This window comes from Mus musculus, chromosome 16 (genome assembly GCF_000001635.26).
Source record: "Mus musculus strain C57BL/6J chromosome 16, GRCm38.p6 C57BL/6J".
Lineage (NCBI taxonomy): Eukaryota > Metazoa > Chordata > Mammalia > Rodentia > Muridae > Mus > Mus musculus.
Window position 1 is genome coordinate 50,346,958 of NC_000082.6, and position 25,380 is coordinate 50,372,337.

Consider the following 25,380-nt stretch of genomic DNA (forward strand, 5'->3'; position numbering starts at 1 on the left):
AAAAAATTCAAATATTAGTACTATTAACTATTTTCATAAAACTTCCCTTCAGAAAACAAGGTACCTTATGGACAAGAGAATTTACCAAAAGTATTACATAGGAGACTAGAGAGATGGCTTAGTAGTTAAGAGGACCCATGTTCAGTTCCCTGTACATGGTGACTCAGCATCTGGAACTCTAGTTGCAGGGAATCTATTGCCTCTTCCAATCTCTGCAGATACCAGGCATGTAAATGGCTCACATACATATATTCATACACATAAATTACAATTAACAAATGTAAAAATTATTACATTAACTGATATAAGCCTCCCTCCTCCTCACCCTTTTACATATTAACAACACAGAGCCACCAATTGATATAGCTATGCTTATCAGTTATACAAATAAGAGGAAAACATCTCTGGAGGACAAATTAAATGGATAAATCATTCACACAGCCTTCTCTATGTGCATAGGAGGCTTTCGTATTTTTTAAACTAGTATTTTATTAATGTCCCCAAAGAACAAGAAACTAATTATAATACAGCAAAGAGTTTGTCATTTACATTTAATGAAGGATTTATTCTCTAATTTGTACCTTACAGACATTGGTCCACATTTCCATTTCATTATCTTGTGAAATTTGCCTTCCTGAGTATTTTTAGTTTACCTTGCAACATACAGAGTGCACCGCAGAACTGAAGATCAAGAGGTTAATATCCTGGTAGGATTAACATACTTTATAATTGTCCTCCTGAGAGCTATTTTTCACTGGGAATATTTCCTTTCAATTATAATTCCACAATAAAGATAACTAAGCATCCCGAGCCCCAAATGACAGATTATTGTCTAATGTATTAATGAGCATTGTAAATGAAAGGTTTAAAAACAACCCAGCTCTGATGGTGTCCAGCCTATTTAACAGTGGCTTTAAAAAACAAACATACAAACAATTATTCTACAACACTGGCCAGGGTGATGCACACTCAGTACTAAGCAAGTACTGCTAGCTACAGTGACTTTTGTTGTTGTTTTTTATCAATGCTTTACTAATGACTATAGAAAAAGCAAACATTTATATATTCATATTCGCATATCCAGTGTAGTTTGAAATGATCATATGCACAGGTTCTTCTGCTGTTTCTAGACTTCACCTGTGTCTGTTTCCCCCTCATTAACAATTAATTTGCACTTCGGTTTCCATCTGTGAAGACCAAAGTGCTAAAGGACTAAGCTGCTCAAGAACGGGGACTCTCAGCCAAATCCCTGAAACATGCACCCTTAGCTCTGCAAGATCGGTAGGAAGAGACCCAAATCTGAACGGGGGGAGAGTGAAACACGCTTCGCTGCTCTAGAAATTCCAGAGATCTGTTCAATCATTTAAAAAGTAAACACTCCACAATTATGAAAAAAAAAATCAAAACACTTTGTTCAAGTGGGGAAGATCAAGGAAGTAAGAATACTGTCTTTGAGGAGCAGGATAGGTTTTTTGTATAGAATTTTTCTATATAACAGAGATAGGCACTAACACTCTGAGTTTCTAACTCTTCTTCCTTGTCAGTTTCCACTCGACTTGAATAACAGAAATGTGCTGAATGCCGGGTTGCAGATCAAAACAGTCAGCATAAACTGTACATGTAGAACAAGTAAATGGTAGCACTTAAGTACTCTTCAGTTACTTTCGCACTCATTGGTGGGGAGGAGGATGGCATGTATGTATATGGAAGTGAGGACAAATGGACAAGAGTTTGTCCCTTTTGGTTCAAGCACTAGGGATGGAACTCAGGTCCGTGGGCTTGACCACAAGCACCTTCACCTGCTCAGCCATCTCACCAGGACACAGTTTAAGTATTTAAACACAATTTAAAGAAATCAGAAGAGGCTACTTTTGTAGCTGGCTTTGAATTTAGGACCCTCCTACTTCACTGGCAGCTAAGAGTACAGGTTGAGCATTGGCAAATGCAACATCTTACTCTTGGTTTTAGTTAAATTTTAAAGTGTTTCCTACTGTTTTATTAGTTATATTATTAAGCCACTTAGATTGCCGGAGTTCATTAAACTGGGTGAAAAGAATCACCTCAATGAACCCTAAGAAGGAAGTTTTTCATACAAAGACACATAACAGCACAGATCAGAAGTAACAACTTCACCTGCTAACTTCCTTCTTTACTTAGAAGTTGGAACAGATCAGAGCTATATTCTGGCATCAGACTTAAAACATATAAAGAAATTGGGTAATATGTCTATTTTTGCTCCAATAAAACAAACAATCAAACAAAACCCCAAACACTTGTAAAATACACATGATCTGTATGTACATTTAATTTTCATTTATAATCAACTCATTCAGTACCTCTACTCACTCAATTTTATGGAAAAACATAGAATACATTACATCGTTCTAGTCTAGTTTAAACTGCTACAGTGTACATTTTTAATGTAATATTTAAACTATAGAGCCCTACAGTGGCTGTGTGTGTATGTGTGTGTATGTGTGTCTGAGTGTGTGTGTATGTGATGTGTCTTCTGCATGCATGCTGATTGCATCGAGACCATTTCTTTATGAACTAATTTTTGTTCCTCTGTGAAAAGAAAAATATATCGGTTAACTTTGCTAATAAACCAATTGAAATAGTCAGACTCCAGATGCAATAAAGTGATTAGCATTTCCAGTACTGTAATATTTGCTATCACTGAGAAAAAATATTTCATTAAAAATATTCAATATTAAGATGGGTATTTAATTAAAAAGGAAAAACTTTTCTAGACACTAAGAATAAATCAAGACATTAAGTAAGAAAATTGTGAGTTTTTACAACAAATAAAAATAAATTATATATTCCTGTTATGCATTAGTTCCTAAACAACCAAATGAGTTATCCTCAAATAAGCCATACCGGTACCACTGTCATAGCAATGCACTTTAGCTTGGATCTGGAATACCGCAGAAGGTTCGTGCTAATGGTTTAGTACTCAGCGTGGTTCTGCTACAAGTTGGTGGAATTCTAAGAGGTGGTACACAGGAGGACATTTTCAGGTTTGAAGACCATTCCTGAAAGATTCTGATCTTCCCCTTCTCTTACATCCCAGTGCCAAATGCTGGGTTTCTGCTCTACCACAGCCAAAATGTACTGTCCCAGGCCCAAAGCAACAGGGCCCATCAATCATGGCATGAATATTCTAAGACCATGAACCAAATTAGAGCTTTCCTCTTTACACGTTTATTATTATTATTATTATCGGGTATTCATTCCAGTGTCAAAAAGCTGACTGGCATGGGCTCCTATGAAGCAGGCACATTAGTAAATGACCATAGAATAATCTTCCAGCCTCACTGAAGGTTTCACATGAAAGCTGACATCTTGGCACTAACTGCGTAAAACCTGAATCATTCTGTGACTGACTCACACAACTGTTGATTCTCACAAACTGTAAGATAATGTATGTTCATTAAGGTGTATAATTTTAGTGCCTTCGCCCCGAATCTATGTGACCATGTCCCCAGTGAATGCTTGAACACAAAACAGCATTAAACTTTCTATATGATATATACTGAGTACATAATAAAGGAGTTTGTTGTATAAATTAGAGTCAAAGTGGCCCTGACAACAACAGTAAAATAGAGGAACGTGAACAACGCACCCCTCCTAGCGGTTACGGGTACCTGACCTTTCTCTTCTGAATGCTTGCTGAACTTTCACCTGCCGCCTTAACAGGTGTCTTAAATTTTATTAAATTTATCAATGTTACAAAGGTTTAGGATTTTTAAATGCTTGACAGCAAAAATATTGATTAAATAAACGATCTAAGCTTATTTTTACCAATAATCATGTCTGTGTCTCAAGCCTAATATGACCAAAAACAATACACAAGCAATAAACAAGCAATAAACAATCCCCCTTTCCCATAACTTGTCTGAGGACCACCTAAATGCCTTGCTCTCCATGGTAATAAAAAGCACTCGCACAAGCCAGAAGCCATTCTAGATGCTGTCAGCCATTTAACTCTACAATTGCTGGTTCTGTCGTCCCATTTACAGATGCACAAGTAAAGGTAAGTTAAGGCATTTCCTCAAGGTCAATAGTTATAAAACTTGACAGATTGTATACAGCAGCTAAAAGTCACTGGAAAACAGAAAATGTAGAAGTGCCATTTCCTCAAATCTCTCCTGGGCTGAGGCTTAGGTCTTTCTGTGGTGGCAGGAGAAATCAACAAAATCAGAGGCCACAGGAAAGGACCACAAAATCTGAGGGAGACAAGACCCTGTTGCTTTGCTCTCTTTACCTTTGAACTGCTTGCCCCAAACAGGTACAGCCATGAGAACTGCATAGCAATGCATGGGAAGTAAAGTCAGCTTTCTAACCAGAACATCAGGAACAAGGTTGTGGGTAGAGAGAGGGCAAGAAGAAACGGGCTCAGGAGAGTGACTCTTCAAGTTCCTTATAAAGTCTTCATATCAACCACCCAAGGGCCCTCTGACTCTAAATGCCATATAAAAGTGATGAGAAATGAACTAAAGGACAAATAACCCTATTTTCAAAATGTCCACTGAATGTGCCAAGTAAGCGGGTAAAATCCAAGCGCACTGAAAAAGCTCTGATACGTGAACTAACGTGGGGGACAGTTACACAGGACTGAGTCCTCAACTTAACCAAGCCAACTCTCTACTAAAAGGAAACTTTCAATACTTCACAGGGAATATATAAATGATTCCATTGTCTAAGTGGTATGGTAACAAATATGTCTAGAATAAAATCCAAAATTAATCAATATAAATAAAGGAAACTCGAAAAATGTCAGTTGCACAGGGGCCATTGCATTGGTATCATCTGATACCAACCAGAAATTACAGATCCTGGGATCATCTGACAAAGGTTTCTGAAGACCTAGAAGAACGTTTTCATGGAGCTGGCCAGAAGAGCCTGCAGTTACGACACTTGGTGCTGCTGTACGGTAGCTAGGTGTGGTTCCCAGCACTCACACAGAAGCTCCCAACCATCTGTACCTCACCTTCTTCTGACTTCCATGGGCACCAGACACACGTGTTGCAGGCAAAAACTCAAATACATAAAATATTTTTTTTTAAAAAATTAAGATTGTTTCAATAAGGAAGGATTAGTATTCTAGAAATGGATAGATCAGATCATCAGAAAGAACTTAAGTATAAAATGGTACAGCAGCTCTGCAAAAGTATGGCAACTTCTTAATAATTATAGAAGGCCACTCTTACATAATAACTAGATACATTGAAACCCATGCCATACAAATACCTATCTAAGTGTTTATGGTGGTTTTCCTTGGAATTACCAAAAATTGAAAACTCGATGAATAAACATATAAGTAATTACCTCTGTGTGTAAACATATATCTGTGTTCTGTGTGTATATGTGTGTATGTGTATACATGTATGTGTGTAAGTATCTAGTGGAATACTGCTCAGGAGACATATAAAAATTAGACTCCAGATATATGCAAAAGCTTGGCTAAATCTCAATACTATATGAAGGAAAAGAAGCCAGTTGGAAGAGCTTACATACCATGTGGTTCAGTTCATAGGACATGAAACCACTCATAGTCAGGAACATCAGACAACGGTTACTCAGCGTGAGGGCTGAGGGCAGAGTGACTACACACGAACAGTGTGATAGAATCTGGATGAGGTTAATTAAAGTCTTTAAATTTGACATTTATTGGATTAATTTCATATGACAACTATACATTTTTAGGTTCATGGAGCTATACAGTCAACTTTACTTAAAACTAACTACAAAAGCTTTCAAAGCCCAAAGTTAAAAAAAAAAAACCAGAAAGCTAAATTTCTGGAATATTTAAAAAATAAAAGCATTTATAAGGGTGCACTGCTTCCGTTGGCTGACCAGATGTATTTGGTCCATTGACCTCAATGCTAGTGAAACTGAGTGAACTGCTATGGTGCTGAAGTGACTTACAAAGGTGTAATCCTACCCAGTAAATTTCTCTTTCTAATGTATGTACAAAACCAGGACCAAAATAGCACATGGAGAGAAAAATCAAAGAACACCATGTCACTCACTGCTGTCATCAGGCAGCAACTCAGGTCTTCAGCAGAAAGATACCTAAATTGCTTGAAAGGAGACTCCTTCTGTCTTTCAAAGATCCACTGCAATGTTAATAATTCTACCTGAAATTCTAAGCTATGTTCTCTATAATCTGCCTATAAAGTGATTTGATTTTCTTTGCTATATTGAAAAGGAGGTGAGGGAATTCCACTTCCAGAATGGTGGGGAAATATATGTGTACCTATTATTTTCACTAAATACAATTTTTTAAAAAGCTAGACAAATACCTAGAAGGCTGAGAGAAAATGCTGAGTTTAAGGACAGCATAGATCTGAGCTACATAGTGATTTGTTCCCATTATCAACACACACACACACACACACACACACATTCTAAAAAGATGCTAGGTGACAGACCTGATACAGCTTTCTGGACCGAAGAAACACACCAAGGAATTCTCTGGCTTTCTTTATCTGTTTACCTCATGTATTCTAGTTTCGAAAATAAAAGGGCTGACCATCCAGAAATAAAACCAGAGTAAAGATCCAAGGTCCCAGCAGAACCAGCTTTTCCTAGTCAAAGGATGGAGAAAGGGTAGCATAGCAACCAAGAAAACTAAATAATAATTATTCTAGAAAAGCCGAACATCTCACAGAAAAGGAAAAAATTCTGTGGGCCCACATTTATTATTGCCAGAAAAATCCAAGGAAAGACTTCTGCACTTGACTGACTACAAAGGTAAGCCACAGCCCACTGACTGGGGCAGTGCAGAGGAGCACAGGTTAGAACTAGGGATTTGAACCCCCATCATTCACAAGAATAGTCAGGAAAGGTCATTAAAGGACACAGACCTTCTAGCCACCTACCTGCAGTAACTCCTCCCTCTGTCTTTTGCATGGAGACACTCTATGGGACAGTCAAAACCTTGACCACTGCTTAGTAGTAATGAGGCAACTCTCCACTTCCCACCCAACTTCGCATCAATGGAAGCAGACAGAGAGCAAAGGTGAAGGCCCTCAATCCTTTCCAGCTAGGATGTAATCAGCAGAAGTCTAGTAGAGGGCAGGAATTCCTCCCTTGCCCAGCAGTAACCAGGGGTCCCTGTCCTCCTCAGATGTCAAAGAAGGATAGATGGGAGTGCAATAATGATACAGTGCCAACTCTTCCTACAGCTAGATCAGTCTCAGAAATTACAAGAAGAATGAAGTTTCATTGAGAACCACAGCTTGCAACACAACATCAAAATATCCAAGTTTCAACCAAGTCACCTACACCAAAGCCAATAGCATCTCCACTTAAATAATATATACATATGAAAGGCAAAGTTGCGAGACATGTTAGAATTCAATATAAAATACATTAGTGAATAACTAACTATAAAGTTGGCAGAAACAAATGAATAATAATATCTCAGCGAAGAAACAAAGTATAACAAAGAACAAAAATAACATTCTGGACCTGAAAAAAAACACAGTGAGTCAACTTAACAAATGGGTTTAGCACCTGAATACAGGAGCCAGGGGGGAAAAATAATAGAACAAAAATTAACCAATCTAAACAAAAAAGAAAGAAAAATTTTTAAAAACTACACAAAGCTTCAGAGGAACTGTGAAACAGTTAATTTATCAAAAATCCAGAAAGGTGGGAAGAAGAAGGACCATAAAATAATAATGGAAAATAATTTCATGTTTGGCTATGCCACATCCCTTTCTACACACAGACACAGACTCAAAGTCAAACTTATGAAAATCAATCACCTCTCCTTCCTCTCAAATACTGTATGCATCAGGAAAGCAAACTAAATCTGTACAGAAAGAACAGCTCAAAGTACAACAGCTTCCTCATGAAAACTCACACAGGACAGAAGTTATGCATTTTTAAGTACAGGGGAAAAAAAGGAAGAAAGAAGACAAACCTAGGATCCTATACCCAGCAAAAATATCCTTTGGACCGACAAGGCAATAAGGCAATAGCAATGGCAGCCTCAGACAAAAGAGGATTCAGAAAACATTTAGCAGCAGACCTACTCTAAATGGGTAGCTACAGAAATTCAATAAACAGACAGGGGCAAAAAGGAAGAACCCTAAAATATGCAGAAGAAAAGACTTGAAATGTAGATTTATATCATAGGCCTTCCTTCCTCTTTGGGGTTCTATAAATTATGATAAAATCCTAAGACTGTCTAATGTGTTTCTAAATATATACTGAAAGGTATTTAAAATATTACAGGGCCCATAGAGATGGCTCAGTGGTTAAGAGCACTGGCTGTCTGGGTTCAATTCCCAGTACCTACATGGTGGCTTACAACCATCTGTAATTCCAGTCACAGAGGATTCAAAGCCCTCTTTTTGCCTCAACGAGCACTGCATGCTTGTGGTACATAGATATACATGCAGGCAAAAATACATCCAATAAAATAAAGCTTACTATATTACAAATTAAAAAATAAACACAAAGGAGAAATAAATATAATAATTAGATCAGTAGACATTAAAATACAGTGTAACTGTATAATCTATTAGAAACATTTCAACAGTGATAGGTAAATTAAAAGTAAATACATAAGTTATACAAAGGCTGCTCAAAATATAACAAGATCGATAATATAAAATATAATAGATAACATACATTTCACAACAAGAGCAATTATAAAAGACAGAGAAGGACACTATACATGACAAAAGGATCATAACACCACAAAGATGCCAACCTTAATCATGTAAGTAAGAATGTATAGAACCAAAAGGGTTTACAGGCAATACACAACAGTGAAAAACAGCAACACTCTTAGTAACTAGCAGAACAATTAGGCAGAAAACCAACATATACAATAATTCAATGACCTCATCAATCAACAATATATTGTTGACCTTTATAGACTACTTACTTAACCCAACAACAGCAAATTCACACTATTTTTCAAATGTCCAAACAATACATACAAATTGTCCAAGACAGTCCTATGCCCAAGCAACACATACCAAGACAGTCTTCAAATTGATACACGGGTTTAAAATAGTTCCGGAAAAAAAATAATCCCAATAAAATATTTGTAGAGGCAGTAGATACTATTAGGCAAAATTATTTCAATTTTTAAACAAAAGCCAAAGGAACTAGGATAGCTAAAAACAATAAAAAATAATAAAGAAAAAAATCAACCTTCTTGATTTTAAGACATGTAGCTACAGTAATCAAGAATGCATTGTTATCAGAAACATCTAGAACAATGAAATACTAGAGACCCAAAATTAAAATCACACAAATATTCTCATCTTATTTTTGGTTGTGAACCTAACTCTTAACAGCTGAGCCATCTCTCCAGCCCATCTCATTTTTAAGAAAGGTCCAAAAGTGATTCAATGGAGTAAGGACAGCTTTCCAAATAGATGGCACTGGTGTAAGCAGACAGACATGGAGACAGAGACACAGACACACAAACACAAAAATCAATTAAGGAAGTAATGACAAAAGAATGTATATGCCTATTGGCAGCAACTTCACTCCTGATAGTTCCATATCCAAATTAGCCTATATGTTTCTATGAAAATTAATAAAGTATGTTTCCAGATTAAGAATATGAGTGAGCCATAAGAAACAGACTACCGATATACACAATCTGCATGAATCGCCAGAAAATAATGCTGAGTCCAAAAGTCAGCTCAAGAGACTACCCACATACTACGGAACTTTATTTCTAAACTGGCTTTGAAATGACAAAGTCTTGGAAATGAAGAGATATTGTTCGAGGGACTGTAAAAGGACGGAGGAGAAAGAAAGTGGATGAGTCTACAGTACGGGCAATGGCCCGGGTCCCTGGGATGCTGGGAGTCTTGACTGTGGTATGCGATGGCTATGGCACTATAAGCCATGTGAAGTAAGCAACAAGGGGTAAAACCCAAGTGACAGGCATGGATATAATATGCAGTAGTAGTAGTAATATGTAGTCTACGGCTACCTCAGTAAATAGCTCAACAATAAACCTAAAGCAGAACTAGTAAGAAACAAAGATCACAGCATGCGCCTGTGCTGTGGGCTTTTACTTCGCGTTCCCTGTGTGGGCTGTGTCCTTTGCAGTGCCTTGGGCTGGAGTTCCTCAGTCAGTCTTCATTCTTCTATTTTCCTGAGTTGATCTAAGGGCTTCAGGTATCACATGCGGACGATTGTCAAATTTGTATTTCAAGCCCATTTCTCTCTTCCAAAACCCAGACATATTTTACTTTTAAATGAGTACTTCAACCTACTTATCTCACAGACACTTCAATATTGGAATTTAAACATACCATGTTTTCCCCCTTAAAGCCCCAGATGTGCTTCTCTTGGGGATTTCCCTGTTTCTGTAGTTGTCACTTGCTATGATCTGAACACTTACATCCATCTAAAATTTTTGTTGAAATCCTACTCCAGGAGATGAGGAGTTTTAGGATGGGGTCACTAGACAAAGAAGTCAGAAGGGTAGAGAAATCACACACGGAGTAGTTCCTTCATGTTGTAAAGAGCCCATAGAGCTCCCTTGCTCTTTCCACTATGAAAGGACAGAATAAGAAAATGCAATTCATGGGGCTGGAGAGTTGGCTCAGTGATGAAGAGCACTGGCTGCTCTTCCAGAGGTCCTGAGGTCAATTCCCAGCAACCACATGGTGGCTCACAACCATCTGTAATGGAATCTGACGCCCTCTTCTGGTGTGTCTGAAGACAACAACAGTGTACTCATATACATTAAATAAATAAATAAATAAATAAATAAATAAATAAATAAATAAAAGAAAATGCAATTCATGAGCCAAGAGATGGTCCTACGAGATTAATATCGGCCTCAACCCCTGAGTAAGAAATGAACTTCTGGTTTTTGGTAAGTTCTCCAATCTACAATAATTTGTTATACCAGTCTGAACAGGCTAAGATATCGCTCTACCACTCAACCCACCGAAAAATGAACATGCCAGAGTGAGGTTTATTTTGCCTCATTTGCTATCACGTATGTAGTCATATTACCCTAACCTATCCAAGTCCTTGATCACAGTCAGTCAGTCCACTTTTCACATCCCAGGGGCCATCATCTGGTTAAAGCACCTGATATCCTCCTGAGGGAACGAAAAGGTCTCTCTAAAACCCCGATCAATCCCAAACACCTCTCTCTTACTTAGAACCTCAACATTAGTAACATGTTTATAAGCCTTCTCACTGCATATAAAATCCCATAAATTCTGGTTTCCAACTGCACCAGGCTCACTTCTAAACTCTAGCCAAAGTAAGAATTCTTGTTTCTTCAAGGCATTCTATTTTCTCTTTAAGGCAGTTGCATTTCCTCCTACCACTCCCAGCTAAAAAGACCCAACAGCTAACCATGATATCTCATTATCAAGCAGGTGAGATGGCTCAGTGGGTAAGAGCATTGACTGCTCTTCCAAAGGTTCTGAGTTCAAATCCCAGCAACCACATGGTGGCTCACAACCACTCATAATGAGATCTGACGCCCTCTTCTGGTGTATCTGAAGACAGCTATACTTATTAATAATAATAAAGGAATCTTTGGGCCAGAGTGAGTGGGGCCTACCAGAGCAAGCGGAACCAACCAGAGTGGGGTTGACCAGAGTGAGCAGAGGTCCTAAATTCAATTCCCAAAAACCACATGAAGGCTCACAACCATCTGTACAGCTACAGTGTACTCATACATAATATAAATAAATAAATAAATAAATATTTTAAAAAAAGAAATCTCATTATCATCTTCTCTAAGAAAGTTTCATAAGCCCTCAAACTAAAGTAGACCCTTGTTACATGATGGACCGGGTACCTACACAACTTCCAATACAACCCAACCAAATGAAAATATTTTAATAGACAAAAAACCATACAAAAGATTTTTTGATACTTTTCAAACTTAAGGTAAAAAAAAAAAATCAAATTCAGACTATAAGCCATACATTATTTGACTTGTTGCTCACCACCTACTTTCTCTGGAGCTTTCCTAAAAAGAAGTATAATAATAATAATTCCAGTTAAATGTTTGGTCATTCGTTAACTATGACTTTTACCTATTTTATCAGCAACCTGTACACTATTCTCTTGCAATTCTTTGTCATTTAGTAGGCTTTAAGGGCAGTCTCATACGTACGTGTGTGTCCATCTGTTTAGATGCAGGTGCACATAAACAAATATATGAACCTTTTACAGATTTTTAAGTCCCTTGAGAAGAGATAAGATTTTCTACTGATCTAAAGTTAGGTATTGGGCCAGGCATGGTGGCACACGCCTTTAATCCCAGCACTTGGGAGGCAAAGGGAAGGCGGATTTCTGAGTTCGAGGCCAGCCTGGTCTAAAGAGTGAGTTCCAGGACAGCCAGGGATACACAGAGAAACCTTGTCTGGAAAATAAATAAATAAATAAATAAAATAATAAAAATAAAAAAATAAAGTTAGTTATCCAACATTCTAAAGTATGATACTCACCATCCATGCTATTAACAATGTAAATAACAGGAGGAAATCTCAAAAAGTGACTGAAACAGCACACAATATAAAAAGTGATATTTTTTTTAAAGAAGCCATAGAAAACAGTTTATAAGCAATGTCTAAACTGTTACTTAGACAGATCTTTATGGTGTTTGATCTTGGTCTTTATTGTCACAGACATACAATCTGAACACAGCCATATCCCCCTCTCACCGGTGTTTTAGTTCTTTATTTAAATGTAGCTCCTTCCTACTGAGTACTGCTCAAGAATTAGCTAATTCTGCTAGAGAACCATGCCTCCACCTATTTGGCATATGTCTTTATGACTGTACAGTTTTATATCGCCTTTACATACTTGGTTCCTGGTTCTAAAAACATTCAACCTTTATTTCCAGAAAGTAAAAATAAATAAATAAATAAATAAATAAAAGCACAGATATGGGAAAACAATGGAGTATTCATAGAAATGGATTTCAGGAGGTGAGACAAGAGGACAAGCTATGTAAACTAGTGCTAGGCAAGCAATACAAAGTATATAGAAAATGAAGGTGTGAAACTATGGGAACAGAGGGACCAGGAATGCTCCAAGATGAAACTCCACTCAGATTACTCGCCTTTTAGACTAATGAAACCACAGGATTCCAAACTGTGAAGACCTGATTAGCCAAAGCACTGGGAGAAAAGACTAGCCATCTAATACTTGTAAAGAAAGCCAGTGTTTCTCTAACTGCTCCTAAAGATATTTCCGAAATGTATTAAAAGTATATTTTCTTCCCCTGTAAGTACCGTAGTACAGTGAGTGTAATTATATTTGATGACCAGACTGCTTCTGTAGGACCATCAGTTTCACTGGACCCTAAAGAAGATGTGGACATCCTGGTGGGAAGTAAACAGACGGGCTCAAGGCTATTCAGTCTTGGAAAGTATTTTCTTCTTCTTTACTGCACTGTTTAAAATCAATTTTTTAAAGCGGAGGGGGGGGGGAAGGGAGCTTATTTTCCTATAAGTCAAGAAAAGGAAAAATAAACCTAGTTATCTGAGCTCTTACTGTATCACGGAAGCCTTTCTAAAGTAATAGGTATTCTTGAAAAATCTGTTCCATTTGCAACACTGTTAAAGCAATGAGTGCCCCAGGCAAAAACCTGGGAATAAGAAAGGTAAAATCCAATTCCTGGGTGAAGAAAGAAGGAATAGGGGTGAGGAGGGTGGCTAGGCGGTACCCTAGCATCTACTAAATATGTTTTAATGTACAAGTACTGTGCGAAACGCACGAGCTACAGCCTCAGCTTCTTCACCTGCAAATTTGGAGACTGGCCATGTATGTACTTGGCCTTACTATATAAAAGCTCCCCGAGCTGATTTCCTCAGGAGACTGATGGTGCTCTCCCATCAACACTGAGTATGCAGAAATGCCAACACGGGGTGGGGCAAGAGAGACTGCAAGGCAGGCGGAAGAGGGAAGAGGGGAGGGGAACAAGGAAGACAGATGATAGGGGATATCATCTAGAGCTAACTAGAGCTCCTGAAAAATCCAAGATACCCAAATTTCCAAGAAAACTATTCTCTGCAGTTAACTTAGCAATGTCAATTATTTCTCTCATTTTTGTTTTGGACAGAATAGTAAGTGAAAAGCAAATCCATGAGTGGATCACACACTACTATGTTCTGGGGTTAAATATTAGTATCCGGAAACAAGAAAGTGAAGAACCAATGCAGCGAAACTTCCTGCCTCCTTTCAGGTTTCCCTGCCATTCGACCCTGGTGAGCTGCACTGGCACTGGGGCTGCACACTAGGAAGGAACACTGCAGGGTGCAGCGAGCTGGCTCTGCAGAGGCCAACAGCCCAACAGCGTGACCTTACATAAGTCACCTGTTCTTTGACAAAACGGTTCCTTATTTTCATCAAGTGTGCTTTACAGAGGCAGTGAGATAGTTCACAGGGTAAAGGTGCCTGCTTCTAAGACCAGGGACCTGAGTTTGACTGAGGGATCAACATGGTGGAAGGAAAGAACTAACTGACAAAAGTCATCCTCTGATGTATACACACAAGCCATAGCAAGTGTGTACACAGACAGACATACACACACACACACAGAGAGAGAGAGAGAGAGAGAAATGAAATAAAAAATTTCAAGAAGGTGTTATGATAAAGGCATTTCCTTTTGATATTTCATGTTAAGCCAATAGTCCAGTAGAATGTTCTGGATAGAATAAATCTATTTCTAGATACACATTTGATGAAATACTTAATGTGAACATTGTGACAAGTTGTTAAGTCAAATGGATTCTTAACTATGAATTGCAAGCGTTGAGTAATGAATTGAAAGAATCACTGGAGAGATGGGCTGAAAGAACAAGATAAACTCTAAGCCAAAATGAATCCACAGATCATTCTTTAAAAACTGCTGCTCTATGTAGGAGTGGTGATACACATGTGTAATCCCAGGACCACCTGGGAGGATGGGGCAGGAGGATCAACAAGCTGAGTTTGACCCTATCTCATAAACAAACAAACAAACAACAAAAATGCACACTCAACAAAAGAAAAAAAAATCTGACACTGAGTGCAGTTATGTTACTCTTTATGTGTAGAATATCTAATCCACTGGGGTTTTTCCACTTTGTTTCATAGTTGTAAATCCTAAAACTACAATGGAAAAGAAAACCAACAAGCACGGAGTAGAAGAGGACTAATTTAATCATGTGAAAAGGAACTAAGAGCCTTAGCTGCCTTCATGCAGTCAAAAGTGTCAAGGTCAACTTAACCACTAAATACCCAAAGTTTTAGAACTAGCGGCTATACACTGGTCTACCTCTACATTCTCTGCATCCTGTGCTAGGCACCACATAGCTTCAGTCCTAGACCTTCAATTCTATCTATCTAAGAGTGATAGTGACATATAAGCCCAATTCCAAGAAACCAAGTCATCAAAATGATGACGAAATTCTAAAGACTGCCGGAGCTAGAAACGTCTAGCCTAAAGAGGTTAGGTCTTAGGAAGGAAACACTGTTGAGTATCTGACGGGCTGTGTGGGACAGAGTTCACCTGAGAGGACACATGCCAAAGCAGACCTGGTGATTACAAGGACAACATCCAAAATGATTCAAAACCTGGATGTCTAGGTGATGTGACTGTTTAAAAACTCTGACTACATTAAAAATAAGAGGAAATGATTTCAAAACTATCAATACACTGGCTCCACCCCAATCAATTAAATGAGAACCTATAGGAGAAAAGAATAGGTGATAGCAGGCGATAAAAACTCTGCTTGGGTTTCTAACATGCAGATGTATATAAAATGACCACAGTAAATATGCCTCCTCCATGGAAATCTGCATTAGATTCACCTCCTGCACTTTTCTGAGCTAGAACCTTCCATTCACATTCTTCTGTGGTGATAAGAACCGAGCCACAACTTTCCAACCACTTATTAACAACTCAGAGCTCCACAGCCTTTTTACAAATTTAGCTTGCCAAATCCAGTATTATCTTCTAGGACCATGAAGATTTGCTCTTTGTAAATATTTGAGAAGTTAAATCTCCTTTAAAGGAAAGAAAAATCTCCTAAACGATAGAACTTAAGTTTGGGTTCTGATACTTAGCATCTATCTATTCATGACAATACTTTTCAAGATTTCTGTGCTAATGGTGTACAAGAGTATGCACACCATCATTCGGCAATAACTGTAATCTAATTTAAAAATGTTACTAACTGAAAAAAATGCCAACATTCAAGAATTCTCGTTTCTTTCAGAACAAAAAAAAATAATTAAAACCAAGCATAAAATACTTCATAATTTTTATGGTCTCTGCCACTAGTAGCTTATCCATTCATGAATGAAATAAATTATCTATTTCCTATTTTTGTTTTTGTCCAAACTTTTCTGTAATAGAATATCCTGGCTTTTAGTAAAATGCCCCACAGTTCCTTCAGTAATGGTTATATTGTTATTCATAATCTTTGTCCCTGACTACTGAATAAAAACATTATGATCGCCCTGGAAAAGACACAGCCATGTGTATTCAAAACGTTCTGGGCAAGCATCACTGGTCAAGGGCTAGGCTTCTGGGTTTTAGTGACTCCTCCAGATTTTTCCATCACCATGTACTACGCCCTCTAAACTTTAAAGCTCCCACTTCAGATTATGGTAAAGCACCAACCATTTCCTTTACCTCTGCCATCTGCCAGCTCGGAAAGCGCCTAATGAGACTGAGGCTTCTTCCAGGCCACTCGAAGTCTCTCTCATTAATCTTTGTCATGTGGTTCATAAATAATGAGACAGGTATTAAAGACCATCATCTTGTTTACTGACAATCGCCACCAAAAGAGTCTGGAATAACACCTTGGATTTCACTAGACCCAGGCAGGCTGGGGCTGTGGGGGTTCTGACGCGGGGGACAGAACACACAGGCTCAACAATTATTTTTTAACAATTAAGCTAGTTAACTGCACTAGGTTTCGAGTAATGATTGCCCTCTCCATATCAAAACGGAAGAATTACGATTGTACAGCTCTCTGAACAGCTGCTGGACGGGCAGTTCTCTCCGCAGCCAACAGTCAGTCACCTTTCGTTCTCCAAGCACATACCTCTCACAGAAATGTTTTCAGTGCAGCAGTCTACTGAGCTGGTTGTGACACCGGCACGATGTGACAACACAATTCATGATGGTTTTGCTTTTTTCAGCCTGCCTCTTTCTTTTCTAAGAAGTCTTTTCCTCGCTCTCCACCCCCCCAAAGAAAACCAAATCAACAGTACTTTCAGAAAACCTGCCTTAGTCTTTCAAATATAATGCTTTCGGTGAAGGCAGACCAGCTCTAAAGAACAGCTTTCAGAGAAGCAGGAAGCTGATCTGAACAGCAGAGAAAGCAGGGATGGGGCGGAGCAGAAAGGAACTGAGCTGAGGAGAGAGCGCGCAGCAGACAGTCCTGGCGGCTTCTAGTTAGTTATTGACAGTTTCATCTAATAGCACGGATTTATGAACAGGAGCATCAGGCCTGCCGTTCCTTTTCTTTCTTTTGCGAATCTCTGTCAATCTAGTGAATTATTACACAGGGAAAAGTAGGGCCTCCAGTTGCAGGGAAATGATGTAAGTTTCCCACTCCCACCAGCCCCAGCTCTACCAATCCACCTCCACTCTGACCTGTGACTATCCCCTCCCCCTCTCCCTCCCACCGCAGCCCAGGAGCTTAAGGCCCCTAGCCTTTCCCAGCTCTGGGCTATAGGGTGGCAGAAAGTATTCAGCAGAGAACAGGGAGTATTCTGTTTTGTTTTGTTTTAGGAAACTCCTTGAAGAAAAAGTAAATGCTTTTCTATTTAAAAAATAATGCTGAGTAGCCCAAAGCTAGGCAGTCCACAGGATAAAGGATATTAAGCAAGACCAGGGTAAGGAATGCAATTTAGCCAAAGGCAGCAGATATGAGGTAGCACAGCATGCAATAGTGGCGTCAGGAGACTCACAGGTCTACATTCCTCATACCACCTCTAACCTGGGGCCTACTGGCTTAACCTATGGTTTCCTTCCTTGTATGAACAGAAGGAAGGATCTCTAACGATGGGAATTTATGAATTGGTCCCCCCACCCCAACAGGGCAGGAACCAAAATATAATCTCTGGCTGTTTTCTTACACAGTTACAAATAATTCCTTATATTAAGCTGCTTAAAATATGTTTTTCAAGGTGATAGCCATGTGAACAAGATATATACTGGAGGAACAGACAGAGTGAACATCAAGTTAATCCTGATGTTGGAAATTTATACAGGATTAGGATTCTGAAGACATGCTCAAGAAAGGACAACTTTAAACAAATGCATGGAAGCAACCAAGAGCCATGACACCACCCTAAGACAACATTTATTATTTACCTGGGCCAGTCAGCACTGTTGTTCAAATTTAAAGGACACACCAAAAATTAGGTAAAGTATAAATAGTTACAGATGATGGATGAGTTATAGATAGATAATGTGTTGTTTTTAATTAAGAGTCCATAGCGCATGGTCACTAGCCTTCAAAAGGGAATATGTAAACTCCTGCCAGTACTTGACTTCCAAAGCTATGACAAGGCCTCCTAGACCACTCTGAATAAGAATCCGCCTTCCCTAAAGCTGGCTGACCATCGCTCCTACAACCTACCTTCCCCAACTCCAGCCACACTCTTCTCCCATTTACACAATTAGAGCACACATCTCCCATCCAAAAAACCTTAACTGTGAGGAGAGTGGGGGAAATCGCCCAACCTCCTGACAGGACACAGGGGACAATTAGTATTGCCAGTGGGCCATGAATGGCCCTAAACTGCTCATTCTGCAACCCGAGTAGCTTTGCCAGCTCGTAACTTAAAATTGGAGGACAATCAATTGAATCATCCGCTGATAAATCGTTAAAGATATTTTTAACTGATGGATCACTATGCTCATGAACATAGCTCACAAATTTTCCCTCAAATATTCTCATTCTCTTCTTTTATCTATATAAACAAAATCCCACATTGTATACATTAGAAGGAATGGAGATGAATATTACTCTTGAATTGAATAAGTGAATCCATCAATTATTTAAAAATGCTAATAATGTATTTCATTAAAAATACATCTTAATTAATGTATTCACTTCTAATATTTTTAAAATTCTTGATTTAATGCATACCATTATGATCACCTTAATAGGTTTTTAAACAAGAGCCATATGGTCTTATAAAATTAAAAATTTTATCACAGAAGTATAATGAAGTGTTCCTCAATACATTTTAAGTCATAGTAATAGTAAGGTAAGATCCAGTGAGAAAAATACAATAAAGAGTTCAAGCACAAAAATAAACTGTAAGATTTCAATGACTAAGGGATAGTTAGTAAATGGATAAGGTTAAAAAAAACTAAGCTATAGTGTTTGACTAAAATAAATATATTTAAGCAGGAAAGAACTCATCTTACTGAGATATCCAATATTTATAGTACAAAAGCAAATATACCATCAACAAGAAATTCAAACTTATGGATTTCTTGAAAGAATGACTCTATTTTCCAAACTCTTTTACCAGAACAATGATGAACATCAGTTTGGTCTATCCCTTCTTCCTAATCTCAAGAATGAACAACAACGGGGCAAACAAAAACAGGAACAAACACATCACGTTAGACCTTTAGATGAGCCACTGGAGTGACTAAGTTCTCGGGTTGAATACTGTACTTGTTTCCTAACTTTAAACTAAACTGCATAAAAGTTTTTTTCCAAAATAGGAGACTTGCTTTCATCACCATAGTTTAACCTTCCCTGGTGTTTCCCGGGCAATTATCAGTAGCACCAATCCTGCTGAGTATTCATGTCCCCCAAAGCAGGCGCTCCTTTTGAGGAACTCTGCATTTCTACCAGGAGGCTGAGGAAAGTGGAACTCCAGGCAGCAGCCTGCCTTACTCCCTGGCTCCTGAGTTCCTGCTTACACTGCAAACTCCAGAGACGGGGGCTGGAACAGACCTCTAACAGTCTTCACTCTAAAGAGAAGTTGATAACTTCTTAAACAATCTCACAAAACAAGGTGAGCCCATGGGCACAACTGTACACAGCACCAGGCTTTTCCCCTTTGGGTCAGGCTCCTCCTATCACTGCTAATCACTGAATGCCTCCTGCATGAACCCTCCTCCCATTCTAACTGCGGTAGGTGTGAAAGTCAGCCAAAAGTGAGAGAGACCTCTTCAATCCTAATAAACACAGATTAAATAATGTGACAGTCACAGAACACATCAAGCTTGTGGCAGTTATTTCCAGAGGTTCTACAGGTTCCAAATCAAGGATACCAACTGCTGAACAATGTTCACGATGTTATACATTACAATGTATATTTACTATACATGTTCCAGCCATGCCTCAACCTGCTCTGCTAGGACTGTTTCTCAGGAAAGCACAATATATTTTAAATCCACGATGCTGTTTATTTTAATGTAGAACCCATTCCCATCCCAATCATTCATACAAATCCTTATTACTTTTATTAACCATCTACTCACTAATGTTCTCCTTATTGTTCCTTCTGGGACTTGAGGTTTCCAAGCTCCTAGCTCAGCCCCAGCCCTCAAACTTTTTCAAAAATAAAGGGAAGCACCAAGTAAGTCTTTGAATTTTAAGAAATAACACGTAAAATTCAAGGAACATCAACTGGAAGACAGAGTCCTTAAAAGTTGTATTTTCTGTTCTAAGCATCTGTATTGTAAGTTAAGCCCTCTATTCTCATGAATTATTATATATCTACTACTATTATAATACTCTATAATGTATTATATATATTATATATAATATATACTCTATAATATATTATTATAATATATATTATATAATAATATATATTATTATACTCTATAATCATCATTTCCAGGTACTGACTACAAATCTAAGCCTCGAATATACTTAAGAGAATTGCTCTGGATTACAAATCAGAAGATGAGTACTAGAACTCGAATGCGAGCCTGCAGGCAGGTCAGCAGAGTCCTTGAGTATCAACCCTGGCTCCACTAAAACAGCGAGCAAGAGTCCTGCCCACATGCGCCTCAGTGAGGCATCTTGCTTTAGTCAAGAGCAAACATTCCATTCTTACACAGATCTGGATTTGAATCCAGGAAACTGACCTGCGGGCAACTTATATAATTTTCTCAAACTTCAATGACCTCATCCACAAACAAGAATAAATAGCGCTTGCAAGGGATCAAGGACAGGCTATTCTTAGTAAACCATCACAATTACCAGTACAAGTTTTCTACGTCATCATCGTCGTATATTGTAACATTTGGTATCTCCAATAATTCTATTATATAGGATTATGATTTTCTATTCTTCTTTTATCAATAAAGAAAGTCAATGTTCAAGACAGTGTCCAACTCGCCTAGGCCACAGTATCACACGAAAAAGATTACACCAATGCTAAGTAACGTGACTATGAAACTCCCAGTCAAAACTACGGGCTCTGGAAATAATCACAACATACCAATCCCTTTGGACTCACCATCATCATCGTCACCATCTGCATCTGATCTCTATCATCTAGCTTTTCTGTAGTTACCTTGAAGACCTTAGGTCTAAGAAGCACCCCAGTAATACCATAAAGGGCACATTCTTGGACGGAGAATGACGAGAGTAATGGCTTCAGAGAAATGAAAAACAAGTCTGGTCCCTAGAAGAAAAACAATAAGCAGCAGAGCGGAGGAACTAAATCAAGGTTTGCTACCAAGAATTCGATGCCGGGAGAGAAAGCGGAACTTAATACCAAATTATATAAGATACCTAAGAGAACAAAAGGAAAGCTGGCCAAGCCAACAAATATGATAGATAATCCTGCCTACTTAATAACTGCTATCTGACCGTGTGTGTGTGTGTGTGTGTGTGTGTGTGTGTGTGTCTGTGTGTCTGTGTGTGTCTGTGTGTGTCTGTGTGTGTCTGTGTCTGTGTGTCTGTGTGTGTGCCTGTGAAGGAGGGTAAGTGGCCATTTTAACTAACTATCATTGATAATGGTGCAAACATGACGAGAAGCATTCACACCTTCCAAGTATCAGGGTATCTAGATGCCCCTCAAGTGCTGAACTGAGAACACAGTTTCTGGCAAATCTTAAATTACACAGCCATGCAACATTTTCCTGTGTTGCTTGGAATATCTGTTTGGGCTTTTTATCCACACTGTTTTTCTCTATAGCTTCTATTTAAACCTATAGCCTTTTTTTTCTTTTCTTTTGTCTTCTTTTACTTACAGGGTTTAGGGAAAGTCCTATTTCCCATCTTCATTCAGTAGCATCCGGCTATGTACTACATGCATGCACATAATCAATTAGACCGACAGCACGGCACCATCGGTGACTCATTTTTGGTTTCCCCATTTGTTCTACCAAGCAGGACCCATGGCCCAAACATACACAAAATCTAAGTACCCAGGCCACAGTGTGGCTCTCCCTTAATTTAGATCCAAGACGGTTGAAAGTTTTTAAGAGTACTTTCTAACTCAAGTATTCAAGATTCCCTTTGCCACTGAAACTGCTCCCAAAGTCTTATCTTAGATCACTACAAATGGTTGAGGTTTAGTAGATTCCTGATTGTTTTCTGGCAAGTAGGTGGGAGAGTTAAGAGGGACCCCCCAACCCCGGCCTTAAGTTGATATGTCAACGTTTGTTCACCTGAGTATCCAGTCTAGTATTCAGTTTTCAGACCAAAGATACAGCTTGAAGTTAAGATCACTAAGAACTTATCAACTGCCTCAGAGCCTTTATCGTGTGTGTGTGTGTGTGTGTGTGTGTGTGTGTGTGTGTGAGAGAGAGAGAGAGAGAGAGAGAGAGAGAGAGAGAGAGAGAGAGAGAGAGAGACAGTGTGAGAGTGTGTGTGTTTGCACTCGCATGCTCACTCATGCCACAAGGGATTACACTCAGGATCCTATTGTAGGCTAAGCAAAAGCCCCACCACTCATCCACAGCCATGACGCCTTATGATGATCTTAATACACCTTCTTTTTAATATGGAAAAAAAATAAATTACATTTTTGGCCTCACAGTCTTTCAGAATTTACCGAATACACAAGTCATATTAAACTGAAGAATTAATTAATTCCTAACATAAGCTATAGGAACATCTAACAACAAACTAAATTACATTCATAAAGTCAAAATATTTCACATGACATTTTTGGTATCAAAATTATTATGTAGGCTAACTTGCATTAATTCACTGGGAAGTTACAAATTCCATCATTGCGCACACAATTCCCCTTCTTTCCATGAAGAGATTTCAACCACTTCTATTATTCTGCCTCAATGAGATATTCCTTTTATTATTAGACATTTTGAAATTAACAGATGTTACGTAGGACATGGGTCTTTTCTTCCTTGTAAGCTGGTACCATTATTTACAGTGTCTGACAACTTTTTATATTTTCTACAAAATGAATAAATTATGTCTGCTAGAAGTACATTTATGTTTTATTTGTACATTCATTCTTTACGTGTGCGTGCTTGCACAGGTACTGCATGGCTGTGTGCATGTGTGTGTGCATGAGCACATTTCTGTGGAAGCCAGAGAATAACATAAGATATTCCTCAGAATGCCCACCATGTTTTAGGAAACAGTCTCTCATTGGCTTGAAACCCCCAAGCAGGGTAGGCCAAATAAGTAGGGAACTCTGAAGACCTGCTTATCTATCTCTGCCTACACAAGGTTTGGGAGTGGCACCACGAGCCATAGGTTCTAGAGATCAAGTACACAGGGCCTCATGCCTCCCACGACAAGCAATCTTCTCCATTGCTTGTGTGTTGTTTTTATTTGATACTTTCCCCAAGGAAATTACTTCTTTCTACATCTTTTATTTCTGAGAAGTTTAGTATATGAAAGTTACAACTGAAGTCTTTTAGCAGAGCCTTTCTGGTTACAGCGACACGTAGAACTTCATCCACAGTATCCAAACGGTTACTAAAAGAAATTTAGCAAACGTATCTTACAGACACATTCACTTCAGAGAAAACTACTAAGGTCACTACTATTCCTGCTTTACAAAGAAAAAACAACAACAAAGAGTCACAAAGGTGACTGAACATTTAAGCTGTTAAGTCAAAACTGTAAGTTTTCTTACTCCAAATCCGGTCCTTTTAACATGCCGGAAAGTCATCAAAATATGTGTCAACACTGTGCAGGGATCGGGAAAGTGTGCAGATTTCTAACCTGATTCTTCCTTCTCACCAACCACATCTAATTAACTGTGTGAGTAACCGAAGGCTTTTACATTTTTTTAATATAAATTCTTTTAATGGGCTCATACTGTTCTCTTGAATTCTCTAAATGTGGTTTAATCTATTATTATTATCATCATTATCATTTCTGTGACTTTCTTTACCATCCTATGAAAAATAATCAAGGTAGTTTTCAAGAAATGGTCTAAATGTTTTCTTTAGATGGATATCATAGTAAAAGCACAATCTGAAGTCTTTCCTTTAGATAAAGCACCCAAGAGAAAAGTATTGGTGTGGCTCTGTATTTAGTATGTGATTCCTCTTTAGGACTGGATGGGTGGTCCATCAGGGATGTCATTAGCCTTTGGGAAACTGGCTGATTCCCGGGAGTGGGCAATGCCTAGAAGCAGGAGTATTTTGAGCTGTGTTAGGGAAATAAGGTCATGAAAGGTCAGCAGCTAAGTTTCCGGAGATATAGGACCAGGCAGACTGTGACTGCCTTGGAGCCACATGGAACTGTACGGCCACTGAAGAGTGGCATCCCTGCCCCCACACTACAAAACAGTTTACTCACCATGCTCTGCCCTAATCTACATGTTGGGCACAGGCCCATGACATAGCTTTTGATGAAATAAATGATGAGTCAGTAAGCTTCAAGATATGAGACAGAAAGGCCAGTGGCCAACATGACCCCCAAATGGAAGATCCCTATGGAGGCAGGCAGGCCTCTGAGCAGTGCTAAAACTTCAGAGTAGTATAATGGATGCAGAGCATGGTGGGTAAAAACTCAAAGCAGAAGTAAGATGGGCACACGTATGTAAATGGACATTAAAATTTCTCATTCACCCATGCTATAAGGCATCTCAATATTATAGTAATTATTTAATTTTTTAAATCTTCATATTTAAGTAGGTATAACCTATTGTCAAAGAGCCCATGGAATGGTTCCTTGTGAAAATGATTTCAGAAATGTTAACAAAGGCTAACTTTAAGGAAATAATTGAAATTTGAAACTGTAAAACTCTGCATTATACATATGAAGGCTTATATCCTGAGGGGCTGGGGGGAGATAATAGGATTAAACTAGGATAAATGGATCCCAAAAATGATATTTAAAAAAATTAATAAAATAAAGGTATAAAGGAACTAACCAAAATTCATAGCGTATGATCCAAAATTGCTAGCCAACTGTGAAAATCACTTTCACACAAAAAATT

The 25,380-nt window shown here is 38.4% G+C and overlaps 1 protein-coding gene across 28 annotated transcripts in view; it reads right to left on the minus strand.

Annotated features, from left to right (window-relative positions):
* Window positions 1-25,380, minus strand: part of Bbx (bobby sox HMG box containing) — a 240,623-nt gene that overhangs the window by 155,114 nt on the left and 60,129 nt on the right. For 2 of the 28 annotated variants that reach the window (XM_006522554.4, XM_011246006.3), the window contains exon 1: window positions 17,064-17,574. The exons of 25 other annotated variants lie outside the window; for them this stretch is intronic. The gene's annotated coding sequence lies outside the window, so the exon portion shown is untranslated. Of the gene's footprint in view, window positions 1-17,063; window positions 17,575-25,380 lie in introns of those variants that run through there. One more of the 28 variants, XM_030249277.1, reaches the window with a different exon arrangement.